The 26,207-nt window shown below is 39.5% G+C and overlaps 1 protein-coding gene across 1 annotated transcript in view; it reads left to right on the top strand.

Moving 5' to 3' along the window:
* rimbp2b (RIMS binding protein 2b) overlaps positions 1 to 26,207 on the top strand; it is a 163,146-nt gene that overhangs the window by 26,053 nt on the left and 110,886 nt on the right. The gene's annotated exons all lie outside the window — the stretch shown is intronic.

The raw sequence follows: 26,207 nt of genomic DNA, 5'->3' as shown, positions 1-26,207 counted from the left end.
TTCCTTGCATAATGTTAAAGCCTAAATAAATGTTTGCTTAAATTGATTTTAACACACACTCTTATGTGCATATATACGTATATCCCACCGGAGATTGTTTGGAAGTCTTCAGGCTAATCTTTGATGTGCTGGTCTAGATGTAAATGAATTGCATTGATTACATGCACACACCAGCTTATATTCCTGTCACATCATGTTTCCCAGTAGAAGCTGTCCGTGAGTCATCCGATTTCCAATTTCAGTAGCTTTCAATTCTGTAAAAGATGTGTTGTCCACAGAATAGTACATTGCATGTAATGAATGTTGGCCCAAAGGTATTCAGTTGAGATTTATTCAATTTGGGCGAATTTTCATTAGGAGTAAAAAACTGAATTATGTAGTGCACAACATCTTTTATTGCCATTGGCTTATATAGCACAAATACAGTGTCCACATAACTATGCCATTCACATTATAACAATATCATTTAATATTTAATTTTAGTGGGCTTTGTGTTATGTCTGTTTGTGATGATAACACATCATCATCATCATGTGGCATTTCTTTCTTAGTCTCACATTCTCTTTTTGTTGTGTTCCTTTACCAAAGAAAGCGAGTCCATGTCATGTGTCATGAAGTGCTTTAAGACATATATGGTGTATTTGTTAAAGACAGAGGTAAAACCAGTTTTAGATCCATTTCAGTTTGCCTATAGAGAAGGTTGTTGTACAGAGGATTCTGTTAACACTATTACTAATGCTATCGCGAAACATTTGTAGAGTCCAACAGCCTATGTACATTTGCTATTTGTTGATTTTAGCTTGAGTTAAGCCCCATGGTTTAATTAGAAAATTGAAGGAGTGGGGTGTGAACCCTTTTTTAATTAAATGTTATTATTAAATCTAATGCAGCAGGTTAAGGTTAACCATATTGTATCAGAGTTTAGAAGGACAAGTATAGGTGTTCCACAGGGCTACGTTAGTTCCCCAATTCTCTTTATGCTCTATACAAATGAATGTACAAGTTCTGATCATAGTAACCTCATAATAAAATATTCTGATGATACAGCTTAGCCTCTTGTATGATGATACTATGGTAATTGTAATGCAGTTAGATTTTGGGGGAAGAAGGAGGCGGGAACCGGCGAGCATTCAACAACTTTAATAAAATAGGCCTAAATAAACAAATATAAAACGAAAGTAAAGGCAGCAGTCCCTCACGGACGACTGCTGCCACATATAATAAAACAGAAACACAACACAAAATCCAGGCCTGGCCTCTCTCGTCCTTCACTGTCGTCGCTCCTCCGTGAGAGATATGAGACCGGTGCGTCGTGCAAGTGTCGCTCATTATCAATCACGCCACTGGCCTTGCGCCGTTTTCCCACGCCCTCGTCCTGCTCGCCACACTAATCTTTCTGTGTATCATTCAGAGGTAGAACATTTTATGACGTGGTGTGACCTTAATCATCTCATTATAAATGTAAAAAACAAACCGGGGAACTGATTTTTGATCCCAGGTCAATTGGGAACCACTCATATATATTCATAAGATACCCATTAAACCCATCACCCATTAAGTGTGTATTTAAATACAAACAGTAAGTGTTTATATGGTGTGGTTGATTTTTCCCCTATTTCGCACCTGACCTAATTCTGCCTATACATCGACGTCTGCTGAGTCTCCTAACTCTAACTTGTTCCCCTAACTAACTTGCTGCATAGCAATGATAACAGACAGACTACAGCAAACGTCCTTTAAATGCTTTAATCACGGCCGGGAGAGTTTCTCGACATATCCTCATAGAACTTACCCCAAGAAGAAGCACGGCCGGAGGATCTCAGACAAATTTCAGAGAGAATCCCACCAGCTAACACGAATACAACAGTTTTGGTAAAATAGGGGTATGGCAAAAATGACATGAAACATTATATAATTTCCCCACAATTTGATTGGTTCTTCATATGCAAACCCTTCTGTTACTAGGTAAATGCGAACTCTGTTTTCCTGATTACTTCATAATCACAAGGTTTGAACCTGACATCTGTCCTTTCATTTCCCATATTTGTCATTTTTACACTCACACACCCAAAGTCACAAGTCTTCGACCAAAGGACAAACATTTAACAATCAAAAGCATACGAATGTTATTCCTGCAAGAAAAACAAATGTTAGTTATGATTCATTTAAAAATCCATCACAATGGATACCTTACTTATCTGGGGATTTCATAGTGTATGCTGTCGTGTGCAACATACGTTCCATGTTCTGCGAAGATTAAAGGTAGGGTAGGTAGGATTTATATAAAAACGTTTTACCAAATTTGATTAAACTTTCAATATATATCAATGCATAATTAAAATGTAAGTACTCTGATAAAAAGAGTATAAAAATCGAGTGACTCTAGACCGTTTAATCTTCATTAAACACAGCTCATTATTTCCATTCGGGACGAATCACAGGATTGGCTTGCGTGACTGTCACTCTCCGTCGCCATGACTACCGCCGCTATTATTGGCTCTGCCCACGTGCGCGCAGTCGCGCACCCGTTTTTAGGTGGGAGTGAATGGAATTAATGAGCTGTGTTTAATGAAGATTAAATATACTACAGCCACTCGGTTTTTTATACTCTCTATTTCAGAGTACTTGCATTTTAATTATGCATTGGTATATAAAGACAGTTTAAACAAATTTGAATAAAAGTTTTTTTAGACAATTCTGACCTACCCTACCTTTAAGGGCCAGATTCACAGCCTGCGCCAGCGCAAACCCTCTTTTGCCGTTAAAAACAGGGTTAATTTTGCAGCTGATCTTATTGCTTATTCATTTGTAGGAGTTTTCATTTCAGACACAAAATTTATGGGAGGAGAGTATTTAAATGAATCATGCAAGGTGATTTACTAAGGTTTGCGCTCGTCAATTTACTGGTGTTTACTGGTTATTATGGAAATGATCTGGCCCTAAGAGTTTACGGGGTAGAACAGAAAGTAATGTATTTATTTTACCAGGTTGTAATTGAAAGTATAATACATTTGGCAACATCACAGTTCAGTTCAGAGCTAAACTTGCCCACCTGGTAAAATGATAGGAAAAAGGGAATATCAACCATTGGCGTATTCATATGAACAGTCTGTTATCAAGGAAGCTACCAAGATATTATCTGATCCTTCACATAACTTATATACTGAATATGAGTTGCTGCCTTCTGGCAGATGATATAGGCTGCCTGTGTGTAGATGCAATCGTTTTAAGAAATCCTATACCTACGTCGATTAGACTTTTAAATAAGCAATAATTATTTGTTCTTTTTGTTCTTAACGTTTATAATGTGCATGAGTATGTTTCATGGATTATGTTTTTGGTCAGTGTATGTGTATGTGTGCACCAAATTTCCAAGACAAATTTTCCCCATCGGGGACTATAAAGTGAATTGAATTGAATTGTGGACGCACAGAGCTGCAGTTCCTCTAACCTGTTAGTTGCTTGGAAACAGCATTTTTATAAAAGCAGTCCATTAGCATGTCACTTACCTTGTTTTGGTGTGTCACATTTTTGCATTGTTCAGTAACTGAGAAGAAGCATGTAGGAGTGGTGCATATGTTTGTGTGTGTGTAGAGGAGGCAGACCTGAAAACATCTTGCTCATGAATAATGATTATTTTGCCATTTTGCTAACTCTGGAGTTTTCAGACCGGGGACCAGAGACTCTTAAATATGGGTACAACGATTGTTAAGGGAAAAAATAAAAAGCCTGTAAAAATGCTATTTTTATACACAAAAAAAATAAATAATGAAAACTTTTGTGAAAAACATTTGAAATACTAAATTGAATTATGAGATTGTTAGAATTTTATATTAATAATGGGTAGAAAAACAATATGCTATAAACTTAAAATATTAAATTAAATAATTTCCAGGTAACATGTCAATCACCTATTTTGGATTTAGTACAGTGACAGCATAGAAGCTATTTATTTAACTTTTAAAACAACATGTTGTATTTATAATATCGGGCATTAAGTTTTGATATAATGGAAGTAGCGACAGTATTGTCGTATTGTGATGTACACATAAGTGAAATAGATTACTGAAGAAAAGAAAAAAAGAAAGTAGAGTGGGGACTTGGTTCTGTCCATCAATTGTTGATTGGATAGAGGAAGATCTGAATGCGGTTGACTGGAAGAAAGGGACGGGGTGTAAGCAGACTAAATGATTGGTTAGATTGAAGAACCAATACATAGATTACATAATTCCAAGCCATAAGTAATTTTTTTATTATTATATCCTGCTCACTTTACGACTTGAAATAGTCGAGAAAATCCGAAAAATATTTGTTGCAGAATTTGTTGAACTCGTCTCAACGGGGTCATGAGAGGCCTGTCTACACCCACTCTCATCCCTGAAAACACACACACACACACACACACACATACACACACACACCTCAAGTATCTCTTATCGTCAACAGTGAAGTAGTGAGATATAGAGCCTGCAGGTGCACATGCATACACAGGGTCCACAGTGAATGCCAATGACGGGTGATTCAGTTTTTCTCTAGGATCATATGTTACACTCTGAAAAATAAAGGTTGACATTCATGGTTCCATAAAGAAGAACCTTTAACATCTATGGAACCTTTCCATTGCACAAAAGGTTTTTATAGTGGAAAAAGGTTCTTCAAATTATTAAAAAGTTCTTCAAACTAAGAAGAAAAAAAAAAAATTTCTTCTAAGAACTGTCATGAAAGGTTCTTTGCGGATCCCAAAATGGTTCTTTAATGGCACCTCTGCAAAAAACAAACACTTTTGGAACCTTTATTTTTAATAGTGTAGCCAGCCACTTCAGCCCCTTAATGAGTTTCATATCAAGATATACATGAAAGACATTTTCTGTCTGCTAATGCTGTGAGTTTCACACTGGTTCATAAGAAAGAACCAGCTCATAAAAGTAATTTTGTTTCAGGGATTGGGCAACAAACCCACAAAATTCAATACAGTTCTTAAGTTTGGGGTCAGTCATTTTTATTAAAGAAATTAATACTTTTATTCTGAAAGGATTCATTAATTTGATTAAAAGCGACAGTACAGACATTTACAATGTTACAACAGATTTGTTTATTTGAAGAAGAAAAAAAGTAAGATGGTTTCCACAAAATTTTAAGCAACACAACTGTTTTCAACATTGATAATAATAAGAAATGTTTCACCAAATAAGCATATGGACCCTTTTTACACATCCGGGTTTCTCCAAAGCTAAAGTCGTCAAATAGCAAAAGGAAAAACTTTTGTTTTCACGACTTTCAAAAATAGGAAAAATAGAAAGCGATTGATAACGCCAGTCAGAAGCGAGAACGATGAAGACATGATTTCTGAAGGATCATGTGACACTGAAGACTGGAGTAATGATGCTGAAAATGCAGCGTTGCATCACAGGAATAAATTACATTTGAAAATATATAAAAATAGAAAACCGTTATTTTAAATTGTAATAATATTTCACAATATTACTGTTTTGACTCTTTTTGATCAAATAAATATAGACTTCTTTAACAACATAATAGGTAGAACACAGTTGGGATATTGTGCAGCTGAAACAGTTTAATTTCTGGCTTATTAAGATGAGAAAAGCAACATGTCACACATCTAAATGAAAACGATACCCCTGACATCACGCTTTCTCACTTTCTTTTGTCTCCGAACATCTCCCATTAGATGGGACAAAAAAAGAGAAGAGCTGATGACACAGGAGAAATCAGCGGAGTTGAAATCTCTTCCTTCTCTGCCAACTTTCACAATCGTTTTTTCTCTGACTGTGCGAGAATTCATTAAAATTTCACTCAGCCTGCGGCCTCTCTCTCTCTCTTCCTCTCAATCTATCTTTCTCCCTTTGCCTTTTCACTCTCTGAATGAATGGAGCTTTGAATAATGTAACCAGTTTTAACAAGATCATAAAAACCCCCCATCCAACATTCATAAGCCAGTTAGCTGAGGTTGAGGATCTTGGGGACGGCACACACACACACACACACACACGTTAAGCTCACCTCGTTTTTTCTCACACGCTCGCACGTACATGCAATCGGGCACGTGCACTCTGAAAAGCACGCTCAAATGTCTCTCTTCCAGACGCAAGCGCACACACATACTTGAATTCCGCAGAGGATGAAAGCGTGACGCAGGAGCTGGAGAGATGAGAGAGGGATGCCTTGAGGAGGAGGATGAGAGACAGAGAGTGAAATCAAAGAAGCAGTGATGTAAGAGAAGCCCCCATAGGTCCTGTCCTCCTGTCCGTCTGTTGAGAAAACATCACAAGCTCTCTGGCGCTACCACAATTTAGAGGACTGCGAATGTCGTTTACACTGCTTTTATTTCTAAACCCCTTTAATTATATGTTTTAGCTATCATATATTTATTATAGATCTGAAGGATAAAATGGTTGTATTGAAAATAACTGTACAAATACACCAGAAATATCTAAGGAACATTATTTTCAAAGGCATCCATCAGTGCAATACTTCCCATAATCCTTTGCACTATAGAAGAGAAAAGCTCCATTTGAAATTTCAAAGTATGTGATTGCGGATGTGCAGTATTTGATGCAAAATGTATTGTTTATGAAGTATGTTTTATTAGTATGCATGTGTGTAGTATGAATACAGTCAGATGCAGAATATTAGCGGAATTCTATTTTCTGAATACTAGTTGGACATACTATATATTTGAGTATTGCTTTTTGCATACTGTATAGTATGATAGTACTATTAGTATTTGTTAATATTTTAAATTGGCTTTTATTTTTATATATTTTTTAGCTTGTTTTAGTAATTTTGTAATTACTTTTTATTAAAAACTTTTATTTTTTTCATTTAAATTTTCAATAGTTTAAATTGTCATCTTTAAATATATGAATCCAATACAATAAATTAAGGTTAAAGGAACACTCCACTTTTTTTTGGAAATAGGCTCATTTCCCAACTCCCCTAGAGTTAAGCAGTTGAGTTTTGCCGTTTTCAAATCCATTCAGCCGATCTCTGGGTCTGGCGGTATATTAGCATAGCCTAGCATAGATCATTGAATCTGATTAGACCGTTAGCATCTCTCAAAAAAATTACCAAAGAGTTTTGATATTTTTCCTATTTAAAACTTGACTCTTCTGTAGTTACATTGTGTACTAAGACCGACAGAAAATGAAAAGTTGCTATTTTCTAGGCCAATATGACTAGGAACTATACTCTCATTCCTGCGTAATAATCAAGGAACTGCCGTACCAGCAGGCGCAATGATATTACAAACTTAGTGCCGGTCACGTTGGAAGTTACTGAGCTTGGGACTATTTTCAGGCGCTGTGTAATATCAGGCCTGCTGCACTCATGGTTACGGCAGCACAGTTCCTTGATTATTACACAGGAATGAGTATAGTTCTTAGTCATATTGGCCAACTTTTCATTTTCTGTCGGTCTTAGTACACGATGTAACTACAGAAGAGTCAAGTGTTAAATGGGCGGCAGTGGCTCAGTGGTCCATGTAGGTTGTCTACAAACTAGAAGGTTGGTGGTTCAATCCCCGGTTCCACCTGACCAAATGTCGAGGTGTCCATGAGCAAGACACCTAACCCCAGCTGCTCCCGACGAGCTGGATGGCGCCTTGCATGGCTGACACCGCCATCGGTGTATGAATGGGTGAATGTGAGGCAACTTGTAAAGCGCTTTGGTGGCCATTGGGTCTGTGAAAGCGCTATATAAATGCAGTCCATTTACCATTTAAATTGGAAAAATATCGAAACTCTTTGGTAATTTTTTTGAGAGAGATGCTAACGGTCATCAGATTCAATGATCTATGATCTGCTACCGCCAGACCCGGAAATTGGCTGAATGGATTAAAAAACGGTAAAACAAATGTTTAACTCTAGAGGAGTTGGAAAATGAGCCTAAGTAGTTATAACATATACCATGTGTCACTTTTGGATTGATTTATTACCCCCTGCCCCTGTCACAAATGATTGACAGGGAATCTGTGTCTCCAGAATATGTTTCTGATTTATGATGGGGGTAACGGCGTCAGCGTGTCTAGTAACTATGGCGCCGCGTGACGTGTGACGCGGCCGGAGGTGTTGACCGGGGAATTTGAAAGAAAGGTGTCAGGACATATGGCAGCTCTAATTTGTATTACAAACGTTTTAGCATACTCGCACCTCACCATATGGCGATGGAGTTTTTTTTTTATGTCATGGTACATCCTGGACAGCCTTTTCATACCTACGTCACTACCTACGTCACTGCCTACATCATGGATTTAAACAAGGTTAGGGGATGTGGTGTTAGACACAGAAAACATTCTGCATCTTTCTCCTGCTACAATGGCTGCTCCGGGAACTTCTAAAACCCCTAGAAAGGTCATGTGTATTTCGCCAACAAGAGGACCTGTTGAAATGAGAGAGGAACTAACTTATGCACCAAGGAAAAAACCAAATGTTAGCTTGACAAAGTTTCTTCATGAAGACATAGCTAATGTGAAACGTGATTTCCCGATGTCTGGTAAACGCGTTCTGAGATATGCGTTTGACAAGGTGCAGCGTGTTGTGAAACTCTACACTGCTGATGTTGGAGACGAGTTTACATGGGATACTCCATGTGTGATTTTTCAAGACAAAGACTGGTTTGTGTTTTTCAACTACGTTTGGAGAGATTTGAACGACTGTGGTGATGATCCGTTATACGTCGCCGAGTGGGATGGCTTAACCTCTAACACAAGATTTCGGGTGGTCGGGGACCACACTAAAAAGCTACCAGACGACTGTGTTTATATTTTTTGCTGCAACGACAAGACAAAGCTCGACAGATATGTGTGGCCTATTCGAGAATCTGAGCATCATACGTGCTACGACATGAAATTTCTGTTTCGGTGGAAGGATGTTCGAATGCTTGACAGTATATTTACAGCTATAGACAAGATGTTTAGATGGTGTGACATGTATGATCGTTACAGTTCTGTAAAGATGCAACTGTTTCAACCTAAGAAGGGCGTTACCAACCCCGAAGACCGCCTCTTAAGCCCACCCACATATTACAGTCATTAAAAACGCCTACGGATCGGTACAACTGCTGCATTCATCCACCATGTCTCAAGGATCTACACCAGTCTACTGCTACAGCAACACCCCTGAGACTGCCCCAGCTATGCCTGATGACAATGCGACACCGTTGGAACCCCACCCACAAACCTGTGACAACAGCTGGTTGGATAAGTTTTGCATGGATCTAGGATATCACAACCTGACCTTCCTTACAACACCATACGGCAACAGCGGTGCAATAGCAGGAGCGGCGGCCTTAGCAGGAATTGACGCCACAGACAGCTGTATCCGTTCTGACGGGTTCAAAATCATAAAAGCAACTGTTGTGGTCCTTCTGGAACATGTCATCAACAAAAAGCTGAAAGAAATCTGTTTGGGTTGTGAAGTGGATCACCCCAGTCAGATTAGACATTCCTGCTTGTTTGAACCAGATCCCTATTTCTTTGACACGTACTTTGAGGAACTGACACGTAATCTGGTGAGACCAGACCTTAAGCACATAGTTGCTCAAGCGTTGAGCCGTTGTGGTTTAAGAGTTCACCCCCAGAGGATTCAGGGGTCAGTGGACGCTATTTTACACGAACTACGTGACGAGGTTTTCATTGTGGAAAAGCTTTGCGAAGTCAGAGAGAAAGTTCTGGACGGCAGCAGTGAACAAATTGTCTATGACGCTGTGGACAGCTGGAAAGGTATTGTCCAAGTTGACTGTTTGTGACAACAGCATGGGTAACACTTGTTTTGCAACCGGACTGGCTAAGTGTCTACTTAAACAACGTATTAGATGTGAGATGACTACCTTATTGTATAACTACATTAATGAATGTGCCAATGTATCGATTACTGTAAACAGATGTGGTGTTGATGCCAGACGTTTTACAAACCTCAAGAAACAAATGTGTGTCGTAAGAAATGTGTCAAATGAATGGTCAGATATGATGCGGTTATGCGTTAATGCTGGTGATCCAATTTGTGTAACCATCAGAAAAATTTTAGACCTGATGACTGAATGTGGTAGTTTTATTAGAATAGCTGATATATTGTGTTTGTGTACATATGTGTCGGATCTATGTGTAGACATGTTGACAAGAAACAATCAGACTGATGTATGTAAAATTGTTGAAACACTGGTTGATTACATTCTAGAGAAAAACATTGTGGTGTGTATAAATTTTCTACACTACATTGATGCTGTATGATACCTTTGTGTCCTTTTAATGTTTAAGAAATAAATACCCGAACCACTTACACCATCTGTGTTATTCTTTTGTGGATCGTGAAGTGTCAATATGTCCGAAGAAATGAAAAAGGTTTATTACACACCTTCTAACCCTGGTTCTTTAGGGGGTAAAAAACGTTTAAAAGAAGCTGTTTTAAAAGAGACGGGTGTTCGTTTAACCGATAAAGAAGTTTCAGATTGGGTCGCTGGCGAGGATGCATATACACTACACAGAAGTGCCCCACTAAAATATAAAAGGAATCGGGTTTTTGTCTACGGTATTGATATGCAGTTCCAAGCCGATCTAGTAGATATGTCGGCATATGCCGAGGTAAATGACAACCACCACTTTCTGCTTACTTGCATTGATTTGTTTAGTAAGTACTCGTGGACAAGGCCTTTAAAAAACAAGAGTGGTATAGAGGTCTCTAAAGCTTTTGAATCCATACTGAAAGAGGGACGCATACCACAAAAACTACAGACAGATAAAGGAAAGGAGTTTTTTAACAAACACTTTCAAAACGTGACAAAAAAGTACAATATTAACCATTTTTCAACAAACACAGAATTAAAGGCGTGTGTTATCGAGCGGTTTAATAGAACCTTAAAAGGAAGAATGTGGAGATATTTAACAGCTATAAACTCCAAACGTTACATCGACATACTTCAAGACATTACACAAGGATACAATGTGAGCTATCACAGAAGCATCAAGATGAGGCCGATTGATGTGGGAAGAGAAAACGAATCTGTGGTGCTACATAACCTATATGGTGATACCAAACCCCGCAATGTTAACCCCATATTTAAATACAAGATCGGGGACGTGGTTCGAATTTCTAAAGTCAGGGGCCCGTTTGCAAAAGGGTATGAAGAAAACTACACACAAGAGTATTTTACTGTATCAGCGTGTATTCCACGAGACCCTCCTGTTTACAGATTGAGTGATTATGATGGTGATGTTATCAACGGCGTTTTTTATGCTGAAGAATTACAAAAAATATTTGTCAGTAAAAACAAGACATTTAAAGTTGAAAAGATTTTAGATAAGAAGAAGCAGGGTCGCAAAACATTAGTACTGGTACAATGGCTCGGATGGCCTGCAAAATTTGCATCATGGATCGATCAGAAAGAATTAGTTGACGTACAGGTGCCATAAAAACAAAGGACAAGCACAGACTGTCTGCAGTTGTATAAAAAACAGACATGGCAGAGGGTGGTTTTTATGTCACACTACCATGCAATGCTTCACAGTCTGTATATCCTGATAATACAATCTCTAATTATAGAACAAGGCTGGCTACCTCTATAAATATAAGAGGAGAATGGGAGGTAGGTCTTGTTCAAATTGAATATCCTAGAAGTTGGTACACCTTTAACAACAAAGATGCCTTTTTTGAGATAAACATCGAACCCACTGCTGTCGACGGCGAAAAAAACACTAACAGCATACGTCGTGGTGTAGATGTGAAGAAGACCGACTTATCGAGACTGCGCATACCTATAAAGACAGGTTATTACGACAAGGTCCCAACCCTGGTTAGTGTGATAAATGATTTACTAGCCCCTCATGGGTCATTCGGTTACGATGTTGTAAAAAACAAAGTATTTCTGAAAGCAAAACCTAACATTTCAATAACATTCCATGGAAAACTAGCCATTATTTTAGGGTTGAAACCAGGTGCCTCGATAGGAGATTCTATGCGACAAAAAACAAACCCCGGAAAAACTAATTTTGAAAAGGATGTTGTAACATATGCAATGCATCAGGCAGACATACACGGAGGTTTCTACACTCTGTATATATACACAGATATTATACGATACCAGTCAGTAGGTGATGCCTTCGTACCACTCCTGGAGTGTGTACAAATAACCGGTGATAACAACAACACAGTCAGTGTACGATACGACAAACCCCACTACGTGTCTATCAACAAATCGGTCATCGCAGATATTGCTATAGAAGTAAAGGACGATCAAAATCAACACATCCCATTTTCTTACGGGAAAGTGTGCATTAAACTACACTTTAGGCCAGTAAAAAATTTTCATTAAGATGACATATTTCAACAATCACAATGTTGATCCCATGCGTTATGTGGCCTATTACCAGAATCAGGCTGGCAATGGACTTCCGGGCTATTCCGGCGGAGTTATGTATGGCGCTGGTTTGGGCGGACTTTTTAGGGGTCTCTTTAGAATGGCTATACCACTACTGAGACGAGGATTTAGCATAGCCAAGCCACATCTTAAATCAGCAGCGAAAAACATACTAAGTGACGTTGTTAGTAATACGTTATCACGATCTTTTAATAACAATCACGATACTCAAGACGGGTCCGGTTTAATGGTGATGGCACGTAAAAGTGTACCTAGGCCTCCGGGGGTGCGGAGGAGTGGCCAGAAGCAGAAGAAAACAAAACGGCCCCCCAAGAAAACATCAGTTGTAAAACGCAAGCGCAAGGATACGGCTAGGCGTACTGCTTCAAAAAGATCAAGGAGTTCTGTTAAAACAATATTTTAGATCATGGCGTTACTACACAACATGTCAGAAGAGTGTTTAAAATCCGAACTGGATCTTTTTACTGTACCCCTGACACAGACCGCTATTGAAAAGAACACTTATATAGAAATTCCGCCATTATCTGCGATATCTCCGACATCGCCTCTGGAATTTTTCATTGCGGGGAATGGAGAGGATTACGTGGATCTAAACAACACATTGTTGTTTATGCGTCTCAAAATCACTTATGCAGATGGGACGGACATTGCTGACGGAGACCCCGTAGGGCTTATCAACTATCCGGGAGCCACAATTTTTTCACAAGTGGACGTGTCGCTTGGAGACCGTCTCATTTCACAGAGTTCTAGCACATATCCATACCGCTGTATGATAGAGTGTCTTACTAATTATGGTAAAGATACCCTTGAAACACTTTTCTCAGCGGGGCTCTTCTATAAGGACAAAGCCGGGCATATGGACATTTCAGACCCTGCCGGGGCAAATAACGGCCTGACAAAGAGAGCAGCCTTCACCAACGCTAGCAATGTGGTCGAACTACTCGCACCAGTTCACAGTGACATCTTCTTTCAAGATAAACTTTTACTCAATGGATTGGACCTTAAAATTAGAATGACGAGAGGTAAAGACGAATTCTGTTTGATGAGGAGCAATGACATAGCCTACAAATTGAACATCCAGTCTGCATCACTTTTTGTGAAAAAAGTGACAGTGTCCCCAGCTGTGAGACTGGGTCATGCGCAAGCCCTACTCTCAACCACTGCAAAGTACCCCATCGACAGGGTGTGTTTGAAAAGCTTCTCAATACCAGCCGGATCACGGGTCTGTAATCAAGAGAACTTATTTTTAGGAGCATTGCCAAAATCTCTGGTTCTAGCGATGGTTGATAATGATGCATTTGTGGGGTCATATAATAAAAACCCTTTTGCATTTAAAAACTATGATTTAGAATTTTTAGCCATTTATCTGGATGGTCAACAGTACCCCTCAAAGCCTCTGCAGCCTGAATATGAAAATGGTTCTGCAGTGCGTGAGTTTTATCAGTTAGCGCTGGCTTCTGGAAGGCATCTTAAAAACCAGGCTCTAAGTATCGATAGGGAAGATTTTCTGCATGGCTATACACTCTACACGTTCAATTTCACACCAGACGAGGATTGTGGACAGCATGTATCACTTGTCAAAAGTGGCAATATCAGACTAGAAGCACGTTTCAGACAGCCAATACCACAGACTGTTACCTTAATTGTTTATGCTTTGTTTGACAACATAATTGAAGTATCAAATCGACGACAGGTGCTTGTTGATTACTATTAACGGGTTAAAATGAACACTGTGCAGCTTACGGGTGTCATGGATAAGATTTCGTGCAATACTTATTTTCTTGGAGTACTACCATGTGACTATCTACCGAAAACCCCTTTAAGAACATTACCATCAATGGTTTTAATCAATACAGATCCATCAGGCCTCCCAGGCCAACATTGGTTGGCCATCTACATAAATGATGATAGCGTAGGTTGTTTTTTCGATAGTTTTGGTAATAAACCAGATTACCAAGGCTTTCACCCCGTTATCAAAGACTTTTTAAATCTCAATTCTAGTGCAGTACAATATTCCACTGTGCAAGTCCAAGATTTTTCATCAGACACCTGTGGTCAACACTGTGTGTTCTTTCTCTACCACATGTCAAAGGGATTTGATTATGATTATGTGTTGAAAATGTATACCAATGATTTAATTAAAAATGATAAAATGGTGTCAACATTTGTGAAAAAACTAAAACAAGTTCCATGTAATGAAAATGTTTTCAAATGTATTCAGTGTGTGCAAATGGGTGAAATGTATATGTCTCATGTTTAATATTTTTAAATAAAAACAACTTAAGAACAGATATTTCTTTCTTTAAACTCTTTTTTATTATTATTACACATACACACATCATATTCAACAATACATGTCATAAATTCTCAACAAAAAAAAACAACAACAACAAAAAAAAAAAAACAATAGGCAACCCACAAACTGTCGGATTAAAAACTTAACCATCGACTCTGGTCTAGACTGGAGGATTTGAATAATGAGTCTTGTGAATATTCTGAAGGTACCGGTGTGTTTGGAAGCACTTTCCGTTTTTTACTCTTCTTAGATGATCCAGTTATAATCGGGGTCGCTATGGTCTTGAACGAGTTAATTGCGTGTCTGACATGGTGGTTTGGCACCACTGAGTATGGCATATTTAAACTAGCAAAAGCCTCCAGAAACTCATGCCATCCACCAGGTCTCCGCTCATCAGCAACCTTTTGTGGAGCCGTGACGCTTTTAACTAGATCAAGCATATGTGAACCGGGGATTGTTCTGCCTTTAAACACAAACTCCCCCGACTCAGTCCACGATGTGATATCTTTAGTTTTAGACATTTTATCTAAAATGTAACGGACGTTTTTCATACTCCTCTGTGGAATATTCTTTAAAATCTCATCTGCAAAATCATCTAAGCCGTCGCGGACAGTAACAAGGCCTGTTGGAGATGGATCTTCTTTTACAAGGTTGCCAGGCTGCGGAAGACTTAATGTTAATGTGGCGGATTCCGTATCCCCCTGTCTAGTGAGTGTTAAAAACCTCTGCAAAACACCGGTGTACAGCTTAGCTTTTTCGTGGTGATCTATGTCAGACCTTTGCAATATATTTCTTATAGTCGCATCCAAATCGTTCTCCACAACATGCTGTATAGACTCACGGGGGTTAGAGGGTTTCAGCTTGTCCAACTGGTGTTGCGGGATTAAAAACATCTTCTCAGCGTACTCCATCACCAAGCTTATTTAGATGCGATTAAACTGGTTATAAAGGGAATTGCGACGCTTAACAACGGCAAAAGAAATCCTCCTTGTTGATTGATTAACCGTCTTTTGCGTCTAACACCAACCTTTTTATCAGCAACTATTTTGATCTCGCTTCTTTTTCTCTTTAGTTTCTGATATTGTTGTGACGATAGTGGAATATTACCATGGACTACATTAAGAGCTACCTCACACAACGACACAATGAGTTCGTCTGCAGCGACCTCTAAAATAACGCGTCTTTGTTTAGGTGTGGCTTTTAATAATAATTTTAAAAGAGGCAAGTTTCTTAAAAGTCTTGCTGACATTTTCAAATATCGTCTAACAAAGTTAATGTTTTCTTTTCTGAATGTACACAACTGGATATTGTGACAGAATATCTGTTCTGAGACGATACTGCTCTGGTGTTTTCGCTTTAAAGTCAATCAAAAGGTACCCGAAAGGAATGCTGGTCGCATTTTCATAACACTCCATAAAAAATTTAGTGTTTCTGGGGTACATCTGACGTGCTAATACATTAATTTGTGTGTTGTCTCTGGGGTTTTTGAACAGTACCAGATAATTGGTGTTTAAACTGATGGTCCTGCTGGATTTACCTTGTAAAAACAAGTTTTGTACAATATACAATGCACTCAGGCTTTTATGATGTACATATTGCGTGAACAGACGTTGGATTTCAGAGTTGTTACTAGCATCATCCATAACATCATCTAGAATCAAAAAATTATTCTTGTTGGGCGGGAACAAACGATCATCATTCAGGGTTTGTGGGATACCTTCAATAAATTTAATATCATACAGTTTCAACAATTCATCATACAAAGGTTGCCAACAATCATAAATGTACACAATGTTTTCAACATTTTTAGAAACTACAGTTTTAGCATTTTCCAACAACATTTTTACAAAAAAAAGTTTTTCCTGAGCTAGAAGGACCACTTAATACACATGAAAAGGGGTGTTGTAACCTGAAATCGAAACCGTCTGAGTCTAGCACCCCTCGATGACCAAAAACGTTGTCAGTAGCCATATGGTAGTGTAGTTAGGTCAGGTAGCAAAACGCGTTTGTTGTACACCACTTGGAATTTTTTCACAACTGACTTGTTGTGTAATGTGAACTGTTTTTTGTTCCTCACTATACTGTCGGAGTGTGCGAGAATGTAATTACCCTCACCCCGCCCCCTCACATACTGATCAACAAGAACAATTAATGAGTCTAACCTAATGGCCTCAGAGTTTACAGCATTCAGAGTGATACCTTTGGCCTTCATACACACCTTACCCATAGCAGTACGATACCCGTAACTTTTTGGACCACTTGAACAAAACTCCACAATATGGTCTCCATCCCCAACTTCATCAGTAAGATCGCCAAGGTATGGCCCTAGTGGGGGCTCGTATTCACCCTCTTTAGATGTGAATACAACACTATCGGTATCACAATAAATCAGTCTATCACCCAACTTGTCCATAAGATCATAAAGCTCTAACCGTGCATGGGCTGTTGTAAAAGCCCCGAGAAAGACATTGATGTCACGAGTCTGGACCCCTTTCCCATCTGCGTAAGACCACTGAACGATCGCAACAGTGTCTGACACAAATGAGAAATGCTTGAGCTCATACTCAGTGCCAAAAATGTATCGGGCAAACTGTTCAGGGTCTATAAGTATCTCGGTGGTTGGCAACTGTTCGCGCATCGAGAACCGCCCCCACAAAGAATTAAGAAGGAGCTTCATTATGGATCTGCGTGCTGCATTAAACTCAATCTTGTCCAGATTCAACTTAATCCCTTCTTTCTCAAAGTAATCTCTAACATAAGATTCTTTGTCGGCATCGGTCACAACGTCTTTTGGAAAACCTGAACTCTCCTGTTTGAACTGTAAAAATGTTTTAACATAATCACAAAACAACGTTTCAGATCGTTGAGGAAAATGCCAGACCTCATCGATTTTTGTCACCACATAACCCTTCTCAATGGCTTTCAACAGCTCAATACTAACCCAACATCCATGAATGGATCTTTCCTCATCTGTGTGCATACATGGCTGTGTTTGGTTCTGTTGTTCAGAACACTCCCTACAAAGAGGAAACATTAACTTGCCCCCAGTCCTATAAGGCAGTACTGGGTGGAGCAACTTCCTCGGAGGAAGAACTGTAGCCTTGACGAGTCCATAATATTCTTCAAGGTTTTGAAAATCCTTGTATATTATTTCAGGATGACCAATTGGGTAGCATTTTCGAGCCTGACAGAAGGGATACAGTGAAGTAAAGTCAACGTACCTAACGCGTTCACCCTCCGCGACTTTGTGGTACAGTTTGAATGCGTTCGTGCGGCCTCCGAATAGAGCTTCACGAGGTTTCAATCTTTCAGGGTGTTTGTAAGTGGACATGAAATCCATCACGTCTGCATCTGTCTGTTTGGCATGACTCCAATCACATTCCCAAATTATCTCAACCTGAAGACCGTACGCACGCTCCAAAATTTCAAGCTTGTCGTCACATTGCCTTCTCAGAACAGCATAAGGCACTTTTGATAACGGGTTTAGATCATTTGAGTTATAACAGCGGTCGCATCCATGAAAAAAGCAACCGAGAAATTCGAATGCTTTTTTCACGATACCGTCGTCATAGAATCCATCCACGTAGTATTTCCCAAATGACACCTCGCCACTGTTTAGAGCATGTTGAACATCTATGGACTGCGATTTTCGGACATATTCAAGCCATTCAATTGATATGTTTGAATATGTTTTGTTCTGGTTGGTGTACGCATTGTTGCGTGTCAGAGCTATTGTGTCTTTAGGGATGTAGTGTGTTTTATACGTAGCCATACATGTGGCCGCCAGAGTGGTGTAATTAAACGGATCAAGGCCTGTACACAGAATGAATTCATCGCGGTACTTCATACAAGCCTCCCTCAGCAAAACAACATCGTTTTTACCATAAAGAGCCAGTTCTTTTTTAAAATCGAACACTTTGTCAGAGATGGTACTGTACCAAACGTCAAACGCCGTTCTGTCTTGGTTCGACATCGTCGCATACCCATAAAATTTCTTGTCAGGGTAGACGCCTATGTAGTTGTCATTTTGAACGCGGTTAAAGTAGTGTGGAAAGTAACCCTTCTCTGCATTAGTCAGATTAAACGCAACAGGTGTCTTGGCCAGACGCATGGGGATGAATGAGTATGAATCAATAAACCGTTGCTTGAAAGCAATGTCGTACATCAAGATCAGACGGCAGCCTTGCATCGTGATTTTAGGAGCGATACCCATCTTAGTGAAGTATTCCAAAAGAATGAAATTGTCAAAACCCGATGCGTTATGAGCTATCCATGTGTAATTAAGGTAACGAGGTTGTCTGAATTTTTTAACGAGACGATCCACACAATCGGGTCCTTCAGCCACGAATTCTTCGCCAGCAAACGTAATAGCGCATACGAAATTGGCTGTGTGCCTGCCGTTTTCATAACGGGTCTCAAAATCATAGAAAATGTAACGATCGTTTGGCATCTCCGGCTTAACTGGTTGGATAAAACATTGATGCACACCATCGGTAACTAAACTCTCACCACAGTGTACACAACGATCTGCAGGGCATTTATGCGCTTTGGGTTTAGTACCGCTGACATGGTAACGTCTATTACATTTTCTGCAATATTTGGTCACATCACACTGCGCGTGTTGCATACCTTGAGGTGCTTTTTTATGCATCTCAAAACAGTAGTCAGACTTGCAGTAGCGCAAACAGTCGCCGCAGTGTTTTGACTTTTTGTTATGTTTATGACATTCTGGATCATTACAGACATCACAGATGTACCGACATCTGTGATCTCTCCTACATGTGTATCCTTGGTAGCAAAATCCACACACGTATGGGGTGCCAATAAACGCGCGTAGATTTTTTATCATAAAAAAATGATCGCCGTGCAGGTACAAAAATACTGTTTTAGGATGTGGTTCGTCTGTGTTTGTATACTTCTCCAAAACACCCGTATCGGATCGATAGAAGACAACTATTTTAACGTTCAGCATGCGTTCAAACTGTCTGATGTCATTAAACGCTATCTTGTGTTGGTCAGTATAGCCAGCTGCCTTCTGCAACGAATATGCTACAGACTCTAGCTCTGTGTGAGGTTTCTGGGGGTTTAGGAAATGCGCCAGACAGATTGCAAAACAAAGATTGTTTGAAATGTTTGTGGGACAGAACAGATTAAGTCTGTTTTTACTGATCACTTCATTGTGGGCTAGATCGCGCATCTTTCGATAAACACCGCCGCGTTTACTTCTCGCTATCGACAGTCTTAAATTCAATCTCTCATCAAACTGGACATCCGCGTTGCTCTGCATTATTTTCTCAAGTTCGTTTATAAACAGATCTACACTGTAACCATTGGTGCCTGTCAAAAGTGTACTAACATCTGATGTCAAACTCGGACCCCTCAAGGTGATGCTGATTAAACTACCGTCGCCGCCCAACAGTCTGGAAAAGTCCACAACTTCAGAAAGTGTGTCATGTAAAAACATGGTGTAGGCTGCTAAATCTGTAGAAGATATCTCCCGCAGATTTATAAGCCTATGGATTTCCAGGCCATTGAACCGCGAGCGCGGCAGTACAGTGTACCCACTCACATCACCACCCTCTCTTACAAGTGATTCTATGTCACTATGTGCAAGACCCATGTTGGGTGCACCTCGATTGAGTGTGCGGTGTGACTGGGTACCTGCTCCCTCTCCTGACTGTGACAAAGACACAGGATTATCAAAAGCATCATTTGTTTCTGGAGGAGGTTCTGATACCTCTCCAACCTGTTGGGTGTTTACAAAAGGTTCAAAATCAATATTTGGGCCTGGATCCTCATCTACCATCGGTGTCATAATATCCAATAATTCTAACAATGTATTAGTTGTAGACTCAGACCTATTCACACCCTCCAATGTCTGAATTAAATAGAGCAATGTTTCTGTGTTACTGCACTGTTCAGGGGATACCACACTGCCATCGTCGCGTCTAAACCTAGCTACCGGACCCTGATCAAAACCATCTGACTCCCGACAACGTTTAGCCATTTTTTTTTTTTTTTAAAACCAGATTTAGTTTTTAATTTTTATTTCAATCACTGACAGGTTTACAATTAAAGTAACTACGGATAATAAAAACCAACATCTATACAGCGAGAAAAAAGAAAAACTAGCTAATCAGTCATTATACACCAATGCTAAAAAATACACACAATGTTGGGATTAATGTAGAAGAAAATACACACAAAAACACATAATATATAAAAACATTCACAACTCACCCGTGTTTCTTTTTAAGCGTGAGTACGATCTGCTTTAACAGCTCCACAGACAGACCTTGATCTCTGACTACTTGTTGGATAGTTTTGCTATGCAACCGCGGAGCTGCTATGACTTGTTTAATACCAATATCCTGTTGTTGATGTGCAGCCGTCGTAGAATGTTCACGATCATTATGCTTATTCTCATAAGCATCTAAGCGTCTCTCAAAAGCATTAATGCGTTCGTTAAAACGTACCTCGAAGGCGTTCAACGCTGTCTTGACAGAGTCCTGTATCAGACCTATTATTTGTTGATTGTCTATATTGGCTTGTGATTCCCGTCTGAAAGCCTCCTGATTTGAAGGCAGCTCATCAGGGTCTGACTCTACCACAGCCAGCACACGCTCGCTGGATGGAACAGACTGCAGGGTTTCTTTAGGGTCACTTGTAAACACGCAGTCATCCCATGCTTCTATCAGTCCGTCACTCCAGCTCTGAACGTCGTTTATATCAGGAACTGCATTGTCATTCACGAACACTTCTGTTGAGAAAAAATAATAATATTAATTTAAAAATAGTATGTATGCATTGCATGATACATTTTTTTATTTTATTTATTTTTTTCAACATGGTTGTTTATAAACGAGTGTTTGAAAAGAGTCTACACTTTTACAAAAATCACTCCAATACATACAGTAAAATAATTATAAATAAATCCACACTCTAAGAGATGTACCTGTTTTTATGTTTTTTAAACAAAACCCTGTCAACAACAGTTCTGAACTAACACATTGTACACACACACACACACACACACACACACACACACACACACACACACACACACACACACACACACACACACACACCCACATACACACACACACACACACACACACACACACACACACACACACACATACACACACACACACACACACACACACACACACACACACACACACCCACATACACACACACACACACACACACACACACACACACACACACACGATCTCTCACTATCACATCCAAATAAAACATTATCGCACTCTGGTAGCTTATTTGCATCTAATTTAGAATGAACTGAATTCAATCAAACAACATTGTTTGTTTACATACTTTTAGCAGATCGTCTTGGCTTCTTCTGTGCCGATGTCTGTGGTCCGGAATGCCTGTCTCTCGCAACGTCATCAAACGGTCCTTTTGCTTTTGCACAGGTCACCGCTGGTGCTTTACGTTTGAGTTTGTTTTTTGGTTTTGCCACTAAACCAGCCGATCTATCCTTTGTCGTCACAATCCTATCCGTAGATTCAGACGCAACCTTGTTCACTAGGTTTGATAAGCCTTCTGGAAATACACATAAGAAAGTTTTAAACTAAATTCAACAAGACATTATAACACATAATAGCAGTATAACGATTGATAAAGTCGAATTACAATTATACACTTACCGAGGGGCTGGCTGTGTGCACTATCACGCGGAGCCGCATGCACTAACGCTGTGATGGTTTTCCGTTCCGGTTGGGCTGTTAAAAAAAAAAAAGATAAACAACAAATGAAACATGTGTTTACACAAAACGCAAATGGGTCGGTCTCGCTAAGCATACACAACACTTACCGGTGGCAGGGACGTCCGCGCTCTCTCGCAAAGCTGCACGCGCTGTGTGCCTAACGTTACTAGACCGATGATGAGTACCTCTGCTACCTCCTGTTATAAATAAATAAAGCGTTATTATAAAACACACAATATGTAGACTAACATTTAAACACAAATCATAATTATAGCCGACGTACCACTCGCTTGATTGAGGAAATTAAGTTCGTCAACAAGATCCACGAGGCTCACTCCAGCAGCGTCACCTGGAGCGCGCAGATAAAACCTTTAAACACCCAATAGAACAATGACTCTCATATAAATAAATAATGTTTCTTAATAACATTACGAAATAATAAAACACACTTACTGTTAAGACAAGCATCCATCTTCTTGCACTCGCGTTTCCAGCAACACAATTTACCTTGGAATATAGTTTGAGAACAAGGAAAAAAACCCGAGGCGTCTGACACGATCTGCACTGCTCTGCTCGATTCTGTAACTGACATTGCGTCCTACACAAATTTATACACGCAGCTTCTGTCGAAGTGCGAACTCGCTACAGCGCAGCAGACATAATACACACAGACATAACACCTTTTCGCGCAGGTACAAAGGCAATAAAACACCCAGGAAGCCTGCAGACACCTTACTTTCAAATTCCCCGGTCAACACCTCCGGCCGCGTCACACGTCACGCGGCGCCATAGTTACTAGACACGCTGACGCCGTTACCCCCATCATAAATCAGAAACATATTCTGGAGACACAGATTCCCTGTCAATCATTTGTGACAGGGGCAGGGGGTAATAAATCAATCCAAAAGTGACACATGGTATATGTTATAACTACTAGCCTATTTCCAAAAAAAGTGGAGTGTTCCTTTAAAACATTTTGCTATGCTATTTTTAGCTAGCTATTTTTTATCAATACTCATAAAAATGTTACTCATACAAATGAAGGATAAATCAAGAAGCATTTTCATAATATTTCAGTAGTGTAATGTGATCCTGATTAAGCGATCCAGGAGTGTGTATGTGTGTGTGTGTGTGTGTGTGTCTCCTTTAAGTCTGAAAACTAAACGTGACCTTCATAAGAAGATGAAATACACTGTGAGCAACAGACTTACATTGATTTCTGCAGCAATTATTGCCATTCCCAGCTCAGCTAGTGCATAAATATTGATGTTCCATGTTGAGACGTTCAACATTCAGTGGGTGTATATCAGCATGTATGCGTGTTTTTGCATATAATGCTGGTTTCTTTTACTTTCTCTCTCACTCTCTCTATATATATTTGCTTTTCACATTTTCCATGAGCTTTTAGCTCATATTCACATTGTCTATTTTTCAGCCGTTCTCTCTTCGCAAACACATGCAGAACGCCACACATCCTTCCAGCAGACGTGTCAGACGTCACAGTGAGAATGCACTCCAAATCTGTAACATCTAATTTTACGCTATCAAAAGGAGGGACATGTTCAATCTCACAGCCCTTAATTAGATCTCTGGCACTGGAGGTGTGCGTGTATGTGCGTGTTCACATACACACATCTGTGTGGGTGTGTGTTTGTGCTGTAGAATCAGCAAGAGGCATTACAATCACTGTGTGTCAGATTCTTGCATGCATGTTCGTGAGAAAAAAAAAAAAAATGGAGCATCATATGTTTTCATGTTATTCGGTTTATAATGGCTCGTTTACAACACCTTATTTATATATAGTTCAAATGTTAATTAGTCTCACATTTTTTAATGGGTGTTTTTACAAACACAGACTCTCCATGTATTCCCTCCCCATTTGATGCTCATGCAGAGGAGTGCATGTGCAACATTTTCAGAGGAGGATTAGGCCACTCTCGCTTTGATATTTCCAGAATCACAGCAGGTCGAAGCCAGTGGGAGAGAGTTTTGACACTTTTACGTGTGATAGAAGAAGCAGAAGTATAAAAGTGAACTAAACAGGAGTGTATAGATGAGAGACTGCACATTCGAAGCTGCTACAGTACATTGGTTATTATTTAAGGCCTCCCAAAGTAATACTTGGACTATAATTTAGGGCACCAACACTGTAGAGGGTTCAGACTGAAATAACAACACTTTATGTCGAAATGGTCAGCATATCGGGTGTTTAAATCATCCTAGTTTTACCCTCAGATGGTCCGTAGGTGGTTATAGAGACCATCTGATCCATATTGCAAACAAAGATAGAGAGAGTTGGATGAAATCGCTGATTCAAATGGGCATTTATAAGGTACAGCTTGTGTGATAATGAGCTCTTTTGAGGAATAACTAATTTTGGAGGCTCATTTAAATCATATTTGTTATTCATATTCGAGAGTTTTGTTGGAGACACTTAGATTTAATCAGCCCTAACAATAATAAAAATAAACTGGTAGGTCAGAAATCATGGGTAGTTCATGGGACATTAAACATTTTGGGAAGTGATGCTATATTAATTTATTCATTTGTATTTATTAATTTATATTTTTATTAAAATAATTAATTCATTAACAACAAATGGTGTTCATGGACATCACTGGGCCTGTTTACACCTGGTATTTAGATGCGTTTTGGTCAATTGAATTACATGTAGAAGAGGGAGACACATTTACACCAAGTGTTTTAATCTGTCTCTTTTGTCCAATTTTAACCACTTCTGTCCTGATTTCTTCGAGGGGAGGGTAAATGTATGAGCTATTTCACATCTTTCGATCTAATGGATGAAATAAGCTCACGCAATTTATATATGCGACCAGAGACGATGGAAAAACATATGAAGAGAATCATTTTTAATTTCTGCTCTGATCAGCCGCAAGACCACCCTGCACACAGTGACTGCTTGTTAGAAATCATGAATGGTGAGAGAACATTGTGCTTGGTACGTTTTTCGTCTTCAAACCAAACATGGGTCTTCAGCCAACAAAGTTTAAATCCCATCTGGTAAGCGCGCTTCCATGTGTTTACACATTAGGTCAGTAGGAGGAGAGTAGGCGATCTTTTGTGGCTATTCTAATGGATTTGACCACATGAGCATTTACACTAAGAAAGCCATCCGGTCAAATGCGTTTGCCATCTGGAAGTTGTTACAAGGGGACGAGCTCAAAACATTTTAGACCCCATTTACACTTGAATTTAGCATTGTACACTTATGATCCGATCGACCAAAACTCATCTTAATACCAGGTGTAAACAGGGCCTCAGACTTCATGTCAAATTCCCACATATCCACATGCCAATCAAATTGCCTTTTTCTGTCTAAGTGGGTGGTTTTTGGCCAGTAGAAGCTGTAATGTAGATCACACTTAATGCAGATTATCGAAAGTCCGGCTACACAAGACTAAAAGCATCTTAAGATTGCAAAGAGCACAAAGCATGCTTTTTTTGGGCCTCAAGGCCATCAGCAAAACTAGAAAAAGGCTTGATTGGGCAGTGAGTGTATAGTTGAGCTCCACTCTAGTGCGTGCTTGATTCAGGACCAGGGCCAGCTCCTCTAACTAGAGATAGAGCTGCATCGAGTGGACTACATTCCCTCAAACTGTGTCTATCTCGCGCCAAACAGCCAGTTTGTCAACACTTCATTAAAGTCTCATCAAAGAGATGACTAGTCATGATGAATAAATTATTTGAATAAATTATTAACTGTTATGTTTTTGCTCAGTGCGGCGTGGTGGAGAGATGCTACAACAAAAACCTCACTGAATTTGCAC

This window comes from Phoxinus phoxinus (genome assembly GCF_949152265.1).
Source record: "Phoxinus phoxinus genome assembly, chromosome: 15".
NCBI lineage: Eukaryota > Metazoa > Chordata > Actinopteri > Cypriniformes > Leuciscidae > Phoxinus > Phoxinus phoxinus.
This window is presented reverse-complemented; position numbering and strand designations above follow the sequence as displayed.